The sequence below is a fragment of the Entelurus aequoreus genome, linkage group LG02 (genome assembly GCF_033978785.1).
Source record: "Entelurus aequoreus isolate RoL-2023_Sb linkage group LG02, RoL_Eaeq_v1.1, whole genome shotgun sequence".
Lineage (NCBI taxonomy): Eukaryota > Metazoa > Chordata > Actinopteri > Syngnathiformes > Syngnathidae > Entelurus > Entelurus aequoreus.
In genome coordinates, this window is record NC_084732.1 from 38,366,502 (window position 1) to 38,371,501 (window position 5,000).

General features: G+C 38.2%; 1 protein-coding gene across 1 annotated transcript in view; it reads left to right on the forward strand.

The window, feature by feature from the left end:
- LOC133633672 (CUB and sushi domain-containing protein 1-like) overlaps positions 1–5,000 on the forward strand; it is a 1,183,208-nt gene that overhangs the window by 1,058,827 nt on the left and 119,381 nt on the right. The gene's annotated exons all lie outside the window — the stretch shown is intronic.

A 5,000-nucleotide genomic window follows, 5' to 3' on the forward strand; every position in this document is an offset into this window, starting at 1 on the left:
AACTATGGAAATGTATAATATAATTCATATAGCAATACGGTCTCACTGCACAGCAGGCCAGCAGTTAGCCGAGTCATTGCGCACAATCCATGTTGAGGCACCACTGAGTGACGTGCCTCAACTGGCTGCTGATCACCGCACCGTCTCTCCTCAGTATTTGAATGGCAAATGTGAAAATAAAAATAAAAATAATCTAAAACTGGTGAAGTTAAATGGAAAATAACTTTAGTATAATCACTGGATACACATAACAATTAAATTTTTTTTCTTTTCTTTTTTTTTTTCTTTCCATGATGGCAGGTGAGGCCGTGCCTCCCCTGCCTCTAGTGACGGCACGCCACTGGTATTTAGGGACAAATAGGACCTCACGGTGAGAGAAATGCTGTTCCACCTGTGATTGCAAAGACTCAATCTCCTCTGGTTTTGAGCCTGTCTTTGGGCACAGCCAAGAGGAGCTGATCTGATCTGAAGACCTTCGAGGTTCTTCGGGGAGAGTAAAGGCCTAAACATAACATACTTAGGCGGAACATACACGGAACGGATTCTGTAGAGGTTCACGCATACTTAAGGCGTTAAGCTCCTATTTTATGACTCTGCTCCGTGCACTTGTGTCACACAATATACTACAAAAATAAAATATAGCCTGCATTATACCAATCTACATTTTGCCACAATAGCATATAAAAAATAAAATCAGGCCAATGTATGAATGAAATGTTTTCTACGACTTACCTCCGAGACAATTTTCGACACAGTTGATGTGCCGAGTCAAGAACTGTCTGCAACATTTCGCTGCATGGCTCAGTTGGGAGAGTGGCTGTGCCAGCAACCTAGTTCTTGGTTCAATCCCAAGCTTCTACCAACCTAGTCACGTTCATTGTGTCCTTGAGCAAGACACTTCACCCTTGCTCCTGATGGGTCGTGGTTAGGGCCTTGCATGGCAGCTCCCGCATCAGTGTGTGAATGTGTGTGTGAATGGGTGAATGTGGAAAATGTGCAAAATGAGCAGGTGGAGAAGCTCAACCTCCTTGTCGTCAGTGTTGGGCACGATGACAAAAAAATTGAAACATCACGCAGGGATTGTGGGAAATCTAATGTTTAATGTAAATTACCCAAGAGCCGGACTATGGAAGCTCTGATGACTGCGGACATTTTGTGCAAAGTCCACTCCGCCCACGTACATTGGAGTCTATGAGCACCTTTAAGCTTTGGTGGAATCATGCAAATCGATTTCACATGTAATGCAGGTCGGTGTGAAGAATACACCTTGAGCAGTGTTTTGTGTGACACAAGTGCACCAAGCAGAGTCTTCACAGTCATGAAATGTGAGCTCTGTTCCGCGTACATTCCGCCTGATCAAGTATGTTTAGCAACAGCTCAATAGGGCAGGACCACTAGGTGGAAGCACTAAAATCAACAAGTAAATGTTTAAATTGGAGCCAGTGAAGGGAGGCCAATACAGGGTTAAAGTAGGGTGAGAGAGCCTAGGTTCATACAAACAATTAAAGAAATCCAGGAATGACATTACAAATGCACAAATATTTATTTCAAAGTCAGCCTGCAAAAGTTATTGTTTAAGTTTTGCAAGAAGCCGTAGCTGAAAGAAGATAGATTTTATGACTGATCTAATTTGTCAAGCTTAAGCAAGATGTCAAAAATTAACCCAACGACCTACAGTTTTCCCGACACTCTGCTTCAATACAAAATTTAAGAGAAGTACAAACAGTTATCTCCATCTCTAATCATTGTTACCTTAGAAGATGTCTGCATATGATTGTTTGTTGCTCCTATGTTATATAAGGGCGATGTGTTTTAATTGACGCAAAGAACACTTTGAAAACATTTACTGCTCCAACTTAATATTGCTTCTCATGCAAGTCTTTTTTTAGCATCTGTTCTGCGGTCTCCCTTTACCAGCCCTCTTTTGTTCCTCGTTCTCATTAATCATACGGGTGTCCAATGTCCCGCCTTGAGCATCGCTACGTTCTGTATGCTCCATATCTCACTGATGTGCGTCTGCTGCTGTTCGGCCCAGCATAACCATGATACCCACGGGTATCCGTGGCAACAGCTGCATCCGGATGCCAGGGAATCTTGCCACCGTTTGTGTTTGGCTTGCCACTAAATGACACCACACGGTTTCTTTCATTGAATGATAGGTGGAGATTATTTGCGAGACTTTATTTGACTGAATCAGTGCCAATCATTTCTATACTGCTTATGGTTCTATGTCTTTAGCAAGACAATGGCACAGACCCTGACATTTTCAAGCCACAAGAGATGACACTTATGATGTATTGCAATATGTAAATCCTACTCGGATATTTCACGTGTATCGCTTTAAAGTCAGCAGTGTTGTCACTGTTATCCAACTTTTCCTTATACGGTACATTTTGCATATTCAGCAAGGACATTTTGCTTTGCAATACATGTTGGGGTATGTACTGTACTAAACCGTCTCAGTGTGCCCTAATAACATCTTAAATCATATGTCATTCATTTCATTTTGGGGGGGGGGGTCGGTTTGTATTAAAACAACTTCTACAAGCTCACAAGCTAATATAATTCTGTATGCAGTAGCTGGCAGATAAAAGATTAGTATAAACAGCTCAAGATAAGTGCATGATTCCTCTGTGCTAAAGTGGAATTTCTGCACTTTCCAGATCTAAGCATGAATTATAGATACAAGCCACCAAAGAGTGTTATAAATCGATGGAAAATTATATTGTTGAAAATACGAGAGGGAGCTGTAAATATTGTGTGTGTGTGCGAGAAAGAGAGAGTTAAGAACCACTCAAGGCTCCAGTATTCAATTTGGATTTAAGTGGACAAATAGTACATTTTCATTCACTAAATGAGCTCCAACACCTGCCGAAGACCTTGAATTATTGAGCAGCCAAGAGATTCCAGGCACTCTTTTTGAATAAAAATTTTACACGCCTTGTTTAATCCAAAGACATACTCATTAAAAAACAAAAAAAGGTGCATTTAGGAGCTTTACAAAATGTCACATTTCAAACAACGTTAAATATTTAATGAGCAAAGTTGAGCCTTTAATCCAAAGGTTTTTTGTACAAGGAATATATTTGGAAGTTTTGACAATGCAAACAAATCACAGTCACCTCAAACGTTGATGAGCACTTGCATAAACTATACACTGTATTAGAACAACATAATAACTTCTCATTTGTTTCTGTTCTTAGTGGGGCGGGTTTACTTCCACCGAAGAACAATATGTGCCTTGTTTCACCTTACAAAGTAAATTAAATGTTAGGGTAACACTTTAGTAGGGGGAACATATTATATTAATAAGCAACTAATTAATGGTGAATATGTTCCCCATACTAAATTGTTACCGACTTAATTTAGAGATATTTGGACACTAGGGGAACATATAAGGGTTAGGGTTAGGGTTACTAATAAGCATTGGCATTGTTAGGCCTATTTTAGGGGGGTTCAAGCCCCCCTAAAATGTTCTTAAGCCTCCTGAATAATTTAGTGTTAAAAAAAAAAAAAAAAAAAAAAATTCTATTTTTTTTTTATTTTTTTTTTTTTTTTTTACAAATACATGCCGACATATTCATTATAAAGTGGCCCGAATATGAGTTTAAATAAATAATCATATAACCTGTCATTATTCACTCAGTTTCCCCTCACTTCATAGCGTAAGGTAGAGAGCCCCTTCAGTGCATCGGTATCCGATCCATTCCACTTGTTCATATAGAAAATGCCCACATCACTCAAAATCCAGTCTGCATTTTCTCTGCGACCTTCCTTGTGTTCCTTAGACTTGTTCATATAGAAAATTCCCACATCACTCAAAATCCAGTCCGCATTTTCTCTGTGACCTTGCTTGCGGTCCTGCAGGTGTACGAAACACATTAGCACACAGCACTGCAGAACAAGAACCTTTTGTCTGCAATTGTAAATAATTTAGTTTTTAAGTGTTGTGTTTCTTGTAGAATCTATATAAAGTAATATACATTCGCCTATTGTTGAAATAATGAAAAAAAACATCATTAAATATATTTGTTTTATTGTATTGTTACATTAATAGCTGTTGTATTATTATAGGATGGCTTGTTAAACATTTCATAGGATTTTCAGAGGGTGGAAAAACCAAGACATTTAATATAAAATGTAAAATGAATAAATACATAAAAAGAAAAAGTAAAACAATTGTTAAAAGCCATCGTCCCGGGGAGCATTTAATTTTGTCCCGTGCATTTTTTTTACCGTCCCCGGGACGACGGGACTACGTTAATCTCAAGCCATGGAAGTTACATTTTATTGTTTGCATTATTTCTTTCAGCATTGCACTTTGAAGATGGTCCCTCAGCTCTTTGACAGCTTTGGCTCTTTTTCAGATCAGCAGACGGACTCTAAGTCTTTCTTATTTACAGTATATATAAAAGTTTCTTATTTCTATTCAGACTTCCATATATATTTAATTTCCTTAACGGCTTGCCATAAAATATATATATAAATGTATTATATACAAGCCAAATTATCCAGATCCAGATATTAATTTAATTCAAGTAATCAAGTAATATTTCCAGAGCTTGAATTTACAACCATTTTAGTCACATATGTGCCCAAAATGTAATCTGTGCAACTTCAAAATATTTGGGAACAAACAATTATTGTTTTGTGAGCTAAAGAGGTGGTATTAGCCTCTATGTTGTGAATTAATAATATAGAAGCTAATGCCATGACTTGCATTGTGTTTCAGTGTATCTTGAAGGATCATGCAAGTAATTGTTTGTTGTTGATGCTTTAAACAAATGTCACTGTGCAAACCCATGTTTGTTGTTGTACTAAACACAGATTGAAAATAAACCCACTGAAATAATAATAATAACAATGATTAATTTCTAAGTCTTTGTTAGCCGTTTGTGAAGTTTTGTGCTCGTGCGCTACGTTCGCTCGCATCCTGTGCATCTCCTGGGGGTTAAGCCCCCCCGTCCTTAAAAGCTAGTGACGCCCCTGCTAATAAGCAA